This window comes from Saimiri boliviensis, chromosome 1 (assembly GCF_048565385.1).
Source record: "Saimiri boliviensis isolate mSaiBol1 chromosome 1, mSaiBol1.pri, whole genome shotgun sequence".
NCBI lineage: Eukaryota > Metazoa > Chordata > Mammalia > Primates > Cebidae > Saimiri > Saimiri boliviensis.
In genome coordinates this window covers 122,316,533-122,328,426 of record NC_133449.1, presented here as the reverse complement: position 1 = coordinate 122,328,426, position 11,894 = coordinate 122,316,533, and the positions used below count along the sequence as shown (strand labels likewise).

The 11,894-nt window shown below is 44.3% G+C and overlaps 1 pseudogene; it reads left to right on the top strand.

The window, feature by feature from the left end:
* The first annotated feature begins 8,558 nt into the window (after positions 1-8,558).
* Positions 8,559-10,381, top strand: LOC141584519 (regulation of nuclear pre-mRNA domain-containing protein 1A pseudogene; annotated as a pseudogene).
* The last annotated feature ends 1,513 nt before the right edge of the window (positions 10,382-11,894 follow it).

Below are 11,894 nucleotides of genomic sequence, written 5' to 3'. Positions count from 1 at the left end.
CGTTTTATAAAGATTTAACAATCCTAACTGACAAATGTCCTGCCCTCAGCAACAGAGGTGTCTCTCCCTCCCTTCCTGTTGAAACCGTAGAAATTTGAGTCTCATTCTTCAGACTCTAACTTTCGTCTATGATTTTACCAAAGGTAAGTATAATTTCTTTTTTTTTCCCCCTTTTTCCCACCAAAGATAGGAAGCACCTCTTGTCTGCTTCATCATGGAACACATGTTAAAATCTGATGTTTTTAGTGTGCCACTGATACCTGCTATGCCAGTCTGAGAAAAAGAATATTTGTTACCCTATTTTAAAGTGTGTTCATCACTTTATAGACCATCTTTTATGTGACAAGTGTTTTTGCTGGGTATTCATGTGTGAGAAAATTAGCTGGGCATGGCACGTGCCCACAGTCCCAGCTACTCAGGATGCTATGGTGGAAGGATTGCTTGAGCCTAGGAGGTCAAGACTGCAGTGAGCTATGACTTGTGTGACTGCACTCCAGCCAGCGTGTCAGAACAAGACTGTCTCAAAAAAAAAAAAAAAAAAAAAAAAAAGCAAAATGAAGAATTTCCGGTTGGCTCATGCCTGTAATCCCAGCACTTTGGGAGGCTGAGGCAGATGGATCACCTGAGGTCAGAAGTTCAAGACCAGCCTGACCAATATGGTGAAACCCTGTTGAAAAAAAAAAATGAATTTCTGCCCTCTCAGAACCTCAGAACTTGCTCTCTGGTGGGGAGTACAGACGAGTGGTCAAGAGGTCAAGCAGTTATGTGGTTTAAGTGCTATGAAAAATAAAGTAAAAGTGTAGGATGCTACAGGAGCCCATGGGCAGAGGACTCAGCCAGACCAGCTTTTCCAAAGTAGGTGATTAGCAAACATCTGGTGTGTGTTGCCAGTAGGGGGAGAAGTTTTGGAGGGGGACTGTGGCAAGAGAGAAAACAGGAAGGAAGTAGGAACCAGAGCATGGCCTTTCACCAGGGCAATGTTTTCATTGCCATCAAAGTGTTTTCAGTTAAGGAAGTGACTGGATTTGCATTTGTGATGACTGAGGGGCAGGACCTGGGAGGCTAGTTGGGAGCGGCTGCTATAGCCCAGGTGAGATATATGGGTCCCAAAACTAGAGTTCAGGGAGTAGAATCAGAGAAACACAACTTTTCTTTTTTTTTGGAGATGGAGTCTCACTCTGCTGTCCAGGCTGGAGTGCAATGGTGCAATCTTGGCTCATGACAACCTCCGCCTCCCAGGTTCAAGCAATTCTCCTGCCTCAGCCTCCCAAGTAGCTGGTGGCACTATAGGGACATGCCATCATGCCTGGCTAATTTTTTGTGTGTTTTAGTAGAGACAGGGTTTCTTTTTTTTATTATTAACATTATTTTTTATTTTATTTAATTTTTTAAATGGCCTCTAGAAGAAAGCAAAAGAGGAATGCAGCTGTTCCCCTAGTAGGTGATTCAGGTGCCTTTTATGTTAGGAGAGACGGGATTTCACCTTGTTGCCCAGGCTGGTCTCAAACTCCTAAACTCAGGCAATCCGCCCGCTTCGGCCTCCCAAAGTGCTAGGATTACAGGTGTGAGCCACCGCACCTGGCTTTTTTTTTTTTTTTTTTTTTTGAGACGGAGTTTCGCTCTTGTTACCCAGGCTGGAGTGCAATGGCTCGATCTCGGCTCACCGCAACCTCCACCTCCTGGGTTCAGGCAATTCTTCTGCCTCAGCCTCCGGAGTAGCTGGGATTACAGGCACGCGCCACCATGCTCAGCTAATTTTTTGCACCATTAGTAGAGACGGGGTTTCACCATGTTGACCAGGATGGTCTCGATCTCTTGACCTCGTGATCCACCTGCCTCGGCCTCCCAAAGTGCTGGGATTACAGGCTTGAGCCACCGCGCCCGGCCTTTTTTTTTTTTTTTTTAATCTATGCCTGTGCTTACCCATAAACCTCTTAAGAGGGGAAACGATAGGTCAGCCTTGGCAAGTGGGGAATTTTTTTTAATATTAAAAAATATATAGTTTTAAAATGTCAAATGAATGGGACTTTGTAGAGGACAGGAGAAAAAGCAATTGAGCATAAAGCCTACCACCAGCACCACTTTTTCCATTGTATTTAGCCTGTTACAGAAATAAAAGTTCCATGATCACCAGTGTTTGGGAACTATCACATCTTCCTCTTGGAGATTACTCATGCTCTAAAATTAGGAAATCATCTTAAAAGCTCCATTTTGGCTGGGCACGGTGGCTCTTGCCTGTAGTCCCAGCTGCTTGGGAAGCCAGGATAGGCCAATCACTTGAGCTCCGGAGGTCGAGGTTACAGTGAGCTATGATTGTGCCACTGCATTACAGCCTGGACGACCCTGCCATGAATGAATGAATGAATGAATGAATGCCCCGAGTGGCCCTGCAGTAGAGAAACCTGTTAAACTACCTGCTTTTCTGTCATTTCACTCAACATTTGTTCACATTCTTTGGGGGATGGAGGGTGTTAGTGGGAGTTTCTGTCTGTCCAGTTCCTCTTATTTAATTGGAGAAGAGGCATGCAAATATATTGAACATCCTGCAGAGAGAATCACAGAGTGGTAGCCCTGCCCACCTCCCTCTGAGCACCTGTGCTGAGTTTGAGGCATGCTGGCTATGTCAGTCCATCCTATCTCAGGACGACCCAGAAAACTTTGGGCTCCTCTGCATTTGGGACCCAGGCATGTAGGGAGGTGCTAAAGCTGTGTTTCCGTGGCAAGGCACTCGGCGGCGCTCAGGAGTGGTGGCATCAGTTTCTTCATGCAACCAGTTCTGTAAGATGGGCTTGGTTTTCTTCCGGTACTTTAGCTTTGAACCAGTCTCTCTAGACCTCTCCAAAATCCTGAAGTCCCCAGTATCCTTTAAATAATTGGTTTTCGGTTTAATCAAAGTCAGCTTCTCTTGCTTGCCTGATTGCTAGCGTAGTACACAGGAATCGTGTTCCAGGAGTACACGGTGGAGAGCTGATCTTGACAGATGAGGGTGCTTCCAATCAAGCCTCATGCTGTCTGGCAGGGGAGAGAGCTCAGGTCCACAAGCCCCAGGCTTGGCAGATCAACGTGGATTACAGTCCCACTTCCTCTATTAGCCACTGGGGCAAGTGACTTATTCTCTCTAAACCTTAATTGCATTTAGGCCTGTTAGATAGTTATCTTGCAGAATAGCTAGAAGAATGAAATGAAATAATGTATGTAAAAGATAACTTTCCAGCTTCTTTGTTAAATCACAAACTTTTGAGTCGCCATTCTGAATCCTTGGTATATATGTATCTGGAGTACCCAAGAGTGCCTGGCATCTATGGAAGATGCTCAATTGCTGTTGGTTGAATGAATGGATGAACCTTGACTTTGGTGTTGAAATTGAGTTTGTACATAAATACATAAATACATCAAAACATAAATTTTCTTTCTTTTTTTTTTTTTAAGTTGAGGTCTTGCTCTGTCACCCAGGCTGGTGTGCAGTGGCACAATCATGGCTCACTGCAGCCTCCAACTCCTGGGCTCAAGCAATCCTCCCACTTCAGCCTCCCAAGGTGCTGGAATTACAGGCTCTCACCATTCCTGGCTAACTTTAAAATTTTTTGTAGAGACAGAGTCGCGCTATGTTGCCCAGGCTGGTCTTGAACTCCTGAGCTCAAGGGATCATCCCACTTCGGCCTCAGATTTGTAATTTAAATAACAGTAGAGAAACTAAAATAACTAAGTCTATTGTAAGTTCATTACATAAATTAAAAGAGAAATATCCTTGCTAGAAGTTGACTTTTAAATTCTGCTTTCTACAATTATCATCTCTCTTTCTTTCTCTTTCTCTCTCTTTCTCCCTTTCTCTCTTCCTTTCTTTCTTTCCCAAGTCTGGCTGTAGTGCCCAGGCTGGTCTTAAATTCCTGGACTCAAACAATCCTTCCACCTCTACCCCTCACATCCTGGGATTAGAGGCATGAGGCAACACACCTGGCCCTTAACTTTTTAAGTTGTGTATGCACATGAAATACTTTTTTTTTCAGTGAGGTGGCTAAGTATGAGTTTGCTAGACGGAGTAGTTTATTTTACACATGGGGAAACAGGTACAGAAAGTATATTGCCCAATTTGGGAACGCTTCCCCTGCGTCATTTTTAGTCACAATAAGTGTTCCTCCTTTTACCTGGTGTTATCTATTAATTAAAACTTTGATTTCCTCAGTTTACTAGCTCTTAGGTATCTATCAGCAAATTCAGTAGGAGACAGTGTATTGCAGTTATCACATACCAATCTCTGGCGCCTGACCGTGCAGGTTAAATTCTGTTTGTCACTTAAAAATCATGTGCTGTGGCCGGGCGCGGTGGCTCAAGCCTGTAATCCCAGCACTTTGGGAGGCCGAGGCGGGTGGATCACGAGGTCAAGAGATCAAGACCATCCTGGTCAACATGGTGAAACCCCGTATCTACTAAAAATACAAAAATATTAGCTGGGCATGTTGGCACGTGCCTGTAATCCCAGCTACTCAGGAGGCTGAGGCATGAGAATTGCCTGAACCCAGGAGGCGGAGGTTGCAGTGAGCCAAGATCGCGCCATTGCACTCCAGCCTGGGTAACAAGAGCGAAACTCCGTCTCAAAAAAAAAAAAAAAAAAAATCATGTGCTGTGCTCTTAGGCAAGGAGCTTGCCCTCCCTTTGCCTCTCCCATCTCTAACATGGAGCTATTGACATTGCGTGGCATTGCTGGTAGATTTAGTAGCTTAATATATGCAAAGCTCTTAGAGCAACATTTGACACATATTGAGGGATCAATAAATAGCGAATGGCCAGGCACAGTGGCTCACACCTGTTATCCCAGCATTTTGGGAGGCCAAGGCAGGAGAACTGCTTGAGCCCAGGAGTTCCAGACCAGCTTGGGCAACATGGTGAGACCCCATCTCTATAAAAAATACAAAAAATTAGCCAAGTGTGGTGGTGCATGTCTATAGTCCCAGCTACTGAGGAGGCTGAGGCAGGAGGATTGCTTGACTCCAGGAAGGTGCGGTAAGCTGTGGACAACAGAGTGAAACCTCTCAAAAAATAAAAATAAATAAATAGTGATAGCAGGAAGCTCACTCTCCAAACAGGGAGTGCAGCCCATTAAAGTTAACAATGAATCTGGGGGCCAGGCACAGTGGCTTATGCCTATAATCCCAGCACTTTGGAAGGGTAAGGTGGGCAGATCACCTGAGGTCAGGAGTTTGAGACCAGCCTGGCCAACATGGTAAAACGCTGTCTCTGCTGAAAATAACGAAAATTAGCAGGGCATGGTGGCGGGTACCTGCAATCTCAGCTACTTAGAGTCTGAGGCAAGAGAATTGCTTGAACCTGGGAGGCAGAGGTTACGGTGAGCTGTGATCACGCCTTTGCACTCAAGCCTGGGTGATGAGAGTGAAACTCAAAAAAAGAAAAAATCAAACAAAAAATAAAAAACAAAAACAAAAAATGAATCTGGGGAACTGATCAAAACAGAGACAGGTTCTGTGGGCTTTAAAAATTCAACTTTATTGCTTATAGCCATTACTGGAGATAGTGAAAACAAAAAGAAAAAAATCAACTTTATTAGGTTTAATTTACATATAATAAAATACATCCATTTAAGCTGTACAGTGTGAATTTTAGTAAATGTGGCACCTGTGTAACCAAGAGTAAGAAGCAGAATATTGTTATCCTCTCAAAAGTTTCCTTTGCCAGGTCCCATCCCCAGTTCCTGGCTCCAGGAAACTACTGTCCTGCTTCTATCACTGTAGATTTGTCTTTTCGAGAGTTTCACGCAAATGACACTGTAGTGTAATCATGCAGTGCAATAATCCTGCCCCCGGCTGCTTTTGTTCAACATGCTTTTGATTTTTTTTTTTTTTTTTTTTTTTTTTTTTTTTTTTTTTGGTCAACATGCTTTTGAGATCTTGTCTATGTTAACACACATGTTGGCAATTTGTTCCTTTGTTTATCCATTTACGAGTTGATGGGCATTTGGGTTGTTTTCAAGTTGGGACTATGATTCATAAAGGTTCTATGAATAATCATGTACAAGTCTGAATAGATTCATTCACTTTCCTTGGGAATACCTTGGAGTGGAATTGCTGGTCATGAGCTGCCTATGTATGCAGCTTTATTAAAAATAGCCAAACTGGCTGGGCGTGGTGGCTCATGCCTGTAATCTCAGCACTTTGGGATACCAAGGCAGGAGCTCACCTTAAGCTAGGAGTTCCAGACCAGCCTGGCCAACATGGTGAAACCCCATCTCTACTAAAAATACAAAAATTAGCTGGGCATGGTGGCGGGTGCCTCTAATCCCAGCTACTCTGGAGGCTGAGGCAAGAGAATCACTTGAGCCCCGGAGCCAGAGGTTGCGGTGAGCCAAGATCACGCCACTACTCTTCAGGTTGGGCTACAGAGTGAGATTCAGTCTCAGAAAAAAAGAAGATTTACTTAAAAAAAAATCGCCAAACTATTTTGTCAAGCAACTGCAGTGAATCATGTTCCTACCATCAGTGTTTAAGGCTCTGGTAGCCGTAAACCCACTAAAATGGCTCAAACAAGAAAGACTGACAATTCTGCACTGACAAAGATATTAAACAACTGGTTTTGTTGACCTCTTTCATATTTAATTTTTTTTAATTTTGTTTCAATAGAGACAGGATCTCACTATGTTGCCCAGGCTGGTCTTGAACTCCTAAGCTTAAGAATCCACCTACTTCAGTCTCCTAAAGTGCTAGAATTGCAGGTGCAAGCCACCATGCCCAGCCGTTTTGTTGACTTTTAGGTAAACGGAATGTCCTTGGCCAGTTGCAGTGGCTCATGCCTGTAATCTTAGCCCTTTGGGAAGCTGAGGCGGGAGGCCAGGAGTTCAAGACCACCCTGGGCAACACAGAGAGACCTCATCTCTACAAAAGAATTTTAAAAACATTAGCTAGGCATGGTGGTGTGCACCTGTAGTCCCAGCTACTCAAGAGGCTAAGATGGGAGGATTGCTTGGGCGCAGGAGTTTGAGGCTGCCATGAGTATGAGGGTGCCACTGCTCTCCAGCCTGGGCGGCAATGAGACCTTGTCTCAAAAACAAAACAGGAGAATTGCCTGAACCCAGGAGGCGGAGGTTGCGGTGAGCCGAGATCGCGCCATTGCACTCCAGCCTGGGTAACAAGAGCGAAACTCCATCTCAAAAAACAAAACAAAACAAAACAAAACAAAACAAACAAACAGAAAAAGGATATCCTTCAAATGTTTTCTTAGCACACTGGAGCAAAAGAAGTTAATGCCTGTTGTGATCACAGCCATTTAAGGTATGTCACTTTCCAAAGTCTGAATGAGTTAGATGAGATTTAGGGTAATGAGTATTAAGATTAAATCCTACCAAGCAGAGTGGTGGTAGGGCGTACGAGGGTGCGGCAAGGGGGCGAGGCTTCAGAGAGCAACGAAACTCCTCTGGTAGGCGCGGTGGCTCATGCCAGTAACCCCAGCACTCTGGGAGGCCGCGGGTGGATCGCCTGAGGTCAAAAGTTGGAGACCAGCCTGGCCAATATGGTGAAACCGTGTCTCTATTAAAAATGCAAAAATTAGCCGGGCGTAGTGGTGCATGCCTGTAGTCCCCTACTTGAGAGGCTGAGGCAAGAGAATCGCTCGAATCTGGGAGGCGGAGGTTGCAGTGAGACGAGATTGCCACTGCACTCCAGCCTGGGCGACAAGAGTGAAACTACAAGAAGGAAGGGAAGAAGGGAAGAAGGGAAGGGAGGAAGAGAGGAAGAGAGGAAAGGAGGAAGCGAGGGAGAAGGGAGGGGGGAGTGGGGAGGGAGGGAAACTCTCCTCCCGTTACCCTAGTGGGACAGCGTGAGTGTGGGGTGGGACGGATGTCCCTTCTCTGAGGCAGCACTGGAAAAGGAGCTGTAGGCGTTGTGCAACTCACAGCAAAGCATGCAGACCTGGCCCCTGTGGCACTATTTCACCACAGCAAGCACCCAGGGCCCGTAGTCACCGCGTGGTAGCTGGAACTGCAGAGAGCAAAGCCAAACGAGGCTTACTTTTCTCACCTTGCCAGTGAGATCACGCTGAGCAATATGGTGAAACCTTGTCTCTGCTAAATACAAAGCAAGAGGAGGGGGCTGGAGCTTGCAAAAAATTTGCACGGAAGCTTTTAAGCATGTTTTAAGTAAAACTGATGAGAGTTGTAAGAAGCACTTAGGAAGAGCGTTGTCTATTTGGAAAGAAAGGTCTGTTTATGCAAATGATGTATGCAGAGGCGAGGTTCATGCCTGCAATCTCAGCATTTTGGGAGGCTAAAGCGGTAAGATCATCACTTGAGCTCAGAAGTTTGAGACCAGCCTAGGCAACATAGCTAGACTCTGTCTCAAAAAAAAAAAAAAAAAATTCAGCTGGGGTATGGTGGTATGCTCCTGTAGTCCCAGCTACTTGGGAGGCTGAGGTAGGAGGATCGTTTGGCCCCAGGAGGTTGAGGCTTCATTGAGCCAGGATCATGCCACTGCACTCCAGCCTGGGCAACAGAACAGGACCATCTCAAAAAAAACTCAAACAAGCAAACAAACAAGAAACAATGAAATAATGTATTAGAGCAACTTAAACAAGCTCTGTGAGGCGATTAGAAGCCTAGCAAGTAAATTTATAAACAGATAAAGATGAATGAAAATAAAAACTGTTCCTCTCTGATATCTGCAAGTGAGCGGTGAGCCACCAACACAGACTCTAAATCTTGTTAAAACATTACAAAATCTAGAAAATGCAGCCTTGAGTGATGCAGCAGTTCACCAGAGGATCACTCGTTTGCCTGCTGTACTCCAAGAAGTATCCCTACTAGAGAAACACACAGATAAAGAACCTGGAGAAAGGCTTTCTAAAATGATGGATACGTGGATGTTGCCAGCAGATTAAATCGGCAGAATGGCAGCAGAAGTATAGATGAGAGGGAGCAACTCACTCGAATGTTAGCAGATTTTCTTCACTGTCCAATGGAAGCCCTTGCAGAGAAAGCGCAAATTGGAAGAATACAAGGGCAAGTGAGCCAGGGTTTCCCTGGTGTGCAAAGAATTCAGGTCCTGGATCCAGAGCCTGCCAGACTAATCTCGATTACCCAATGTCACTGGCAGCCACAGGCACTTGCCATTTGCAGAAACATCTGCAGTGAAGATTAATGGACCAGCCTTTTTCCGATCCCAAGACTCCAAGAAATGGAGACAGGTGGATAGTCCTGTAGTGGCATTTTTGCATATTGTTGAGAGAGAAACACTAGCAAAATAAATGACAGTTAGTGATCATTGTTTAAAATACTGGTTTGTTTATTATTTTCTTGGTAAGTTAGTATGAATTAGTTTTTTGGGGGCTGGGGTTTTGAGACAGTGTCTTGTTCTGTCATCCAGGCTGGAGTTCAGTGGAGTGCACCTACCTATGACTTAGTTTAAACAAAGTAATTGGCTGGGCCTGTAATCCCAGCACTTTGAGAGGCCAAAATGGGCGGATCACTTGAGGTCGGGAGTTCAAGATCAGCCTGGGCAACATGGTGAAACCCCATCTCTAATGAAAATTTCATGTTTCTATTTCTTCATGTATTTTCAATTGTTTTTATTTTCTTCTGTGTCTAATCACTGTATACTATGTAATTCTTAAAGGGGAAGAACCACTGAGGAGTTGCTTGAGACTTTATTTTGGTATAGTTAGTACTAGCTTTTAGATGAAACTCAATGTTCCAACATTATCTTATGTTGGAACAAAGATTATCCCTTTATCTTCAGTCCAGTTAGGACTGGATTGTAGATGAAACAAAGATTACCCCCTTTATCCCCAAACAAAATACGGACTCTGTGCCTTTCCATGACTTTGATTCCATATTCCCTAGAGATTGGTCAGGTAACGTTAAACATGGATGTCATTAGCCAGGTACGGCGGCATGCACCTGTAGTTCCAGCTACTGGACAGTTTGAGGCTGGACAATCTCTTGAGCCCAGGAGACAAAGGTTGCAGTGAGCTGAGATTGTACCACTGCACCCCCAGCCTGGGCGACAGAGCGAGACTCTGCCTCAAAAAAAACAAAAATTCTACCAAGTATATGTGGCTTGTTGTTGTTGCAGCCTGGGTGTTTTTGTTGTTGTTTGTTTTGCTTTTTTGACAGTGTTCATGTTGGCTAAACAGCCAACAAAGCAGGCAATAGATTTCAAGGGTAAAGATGTAGATATTCTGCAACACAAAACTGATCTGGCTCAAGCAATGCTCACTCACTATTGGCTTTCTCAAAAAAAAAAAAAAATTACTTTTGTATTTTTATGTTTATTTTACTTTTTTAGAGATGGAATCTCTGTTGCCCAGGTTGAAGTGCAGTGGCACAATCATAGCTCTCTGCAGCCTTAAAATCCTGGGTTCAACACATGGACACAGGGAGGGGAACATCACACACCGGGGCCTGTTGGGGGTTGGGGTGCTAGGGGAGGGATAGGAAGGGGTGGGGGATAGGGGAGGGATAGCATTAGGAGAAATACCTAACGTAGATGATGGGGTCATGGATGCAGCAAACCACCATGACACGTGTATACCTATGAAACAAACCTGCACGCTCTGCACATGTACCCCAGAACTTAAGTATAATAACAATAAGAGAGAGAGAGAGAAAAAAAAGAAATCCTGGGTTCAAGTGATCCTCCTGCTTTAGCCTCCTGAGTACCTAGGACTACAAGTGCGCACTACCACACTGTCCTTTTTTTTTTCTTTTTTTCTTTTTTCTTTTTTCTTTTTTTTTGCATAGAGACAGGGTCTTGCCATATTACCCAGGCTGGTCTCAAACTCTTGGCTTCGAATGACCCTTCCACCTTGGCCTCCCAGAGTGCTGGGATTGCAGGCGTGAGCCACTGCATGGCCAAAACTCTTTTTAAATATTAGTTCTCTATTTGAAAAAAAAGTAAATACTTGAGATAAATAATTGAAAGGTTGTATCAGCCTGGCATGGTGGCTCACGCCTGTAATCCCAGTACTTCGGGAGGTCGAGGTGGGTGGATCACCTGAGGTCGGGAGTTTGAGACCAGCTTGACCAACATGGAGAAACCCCATCTTTACTAAAAATACAAAATTAGCTGGGCGTTGTGGCGCATGCCTGTAATCCCAGCTACTTGGGAGGCTGAGGCAGGAGAATCACCTGAACCTGGGAGGTAGAGGTTGCGGTGAGCTGAGATCTCACCGCACTCCAGCCTGGGCAACAAGAGTGAAATTCCATCTCAAAAAAAAAAAAAAAAAAAGGAAGGAAGAAAGAAAAGAAAATCTATATCAGCAGTTGGTTTATGTTTTGTCCCTTTTGCCATTGGTTAAATAAGTGAAATGAACTTGTAAGTCTGAATGTTTTATAGAGAGGTTATCTATTCCTTCTGCAAGTATAATGTGGCATCAACAGACATGATTCTTTAGAGTTGACCTAACTTTGCATGTTTTATCACATTTGATACAGATTCCCTAAATAATCAATTGTAATCTTTCTACTTATTTATTTGAGATACATAAAACAAGCCATCTGTTACTTTTTGTTTTTGAGACAGAGTCTCACTCTGGAGTGCAGTGGCATGATTTTGAATCACTGCAACCTCTGCCTCCCGGGATCAAGCAATTCTCCTACCTCAGCCTCCTGAGTAGCTAGAATTACAGGCACTCACCATCACACCCATCTAATTTTTTTTTTTTTTTTTGTATTTTTAGTAGAGATGAAGTTTCACCATGCCCAGTTATTCCATTAGTTACTTTATTTATTTATTTATTTATTTTTTTGAGATGAAGTTTCACCCTTGTTACCCAGGCTGGAGTGCAATGGCGAAATCTCGGCTCACCACAACCTCCACCTCCTGGGTTCAGGCAATTCTCCTGCCTCAGCCTCCCGAGTAGCTGGGATTACAGGCACGCGCCACCATGCCCAG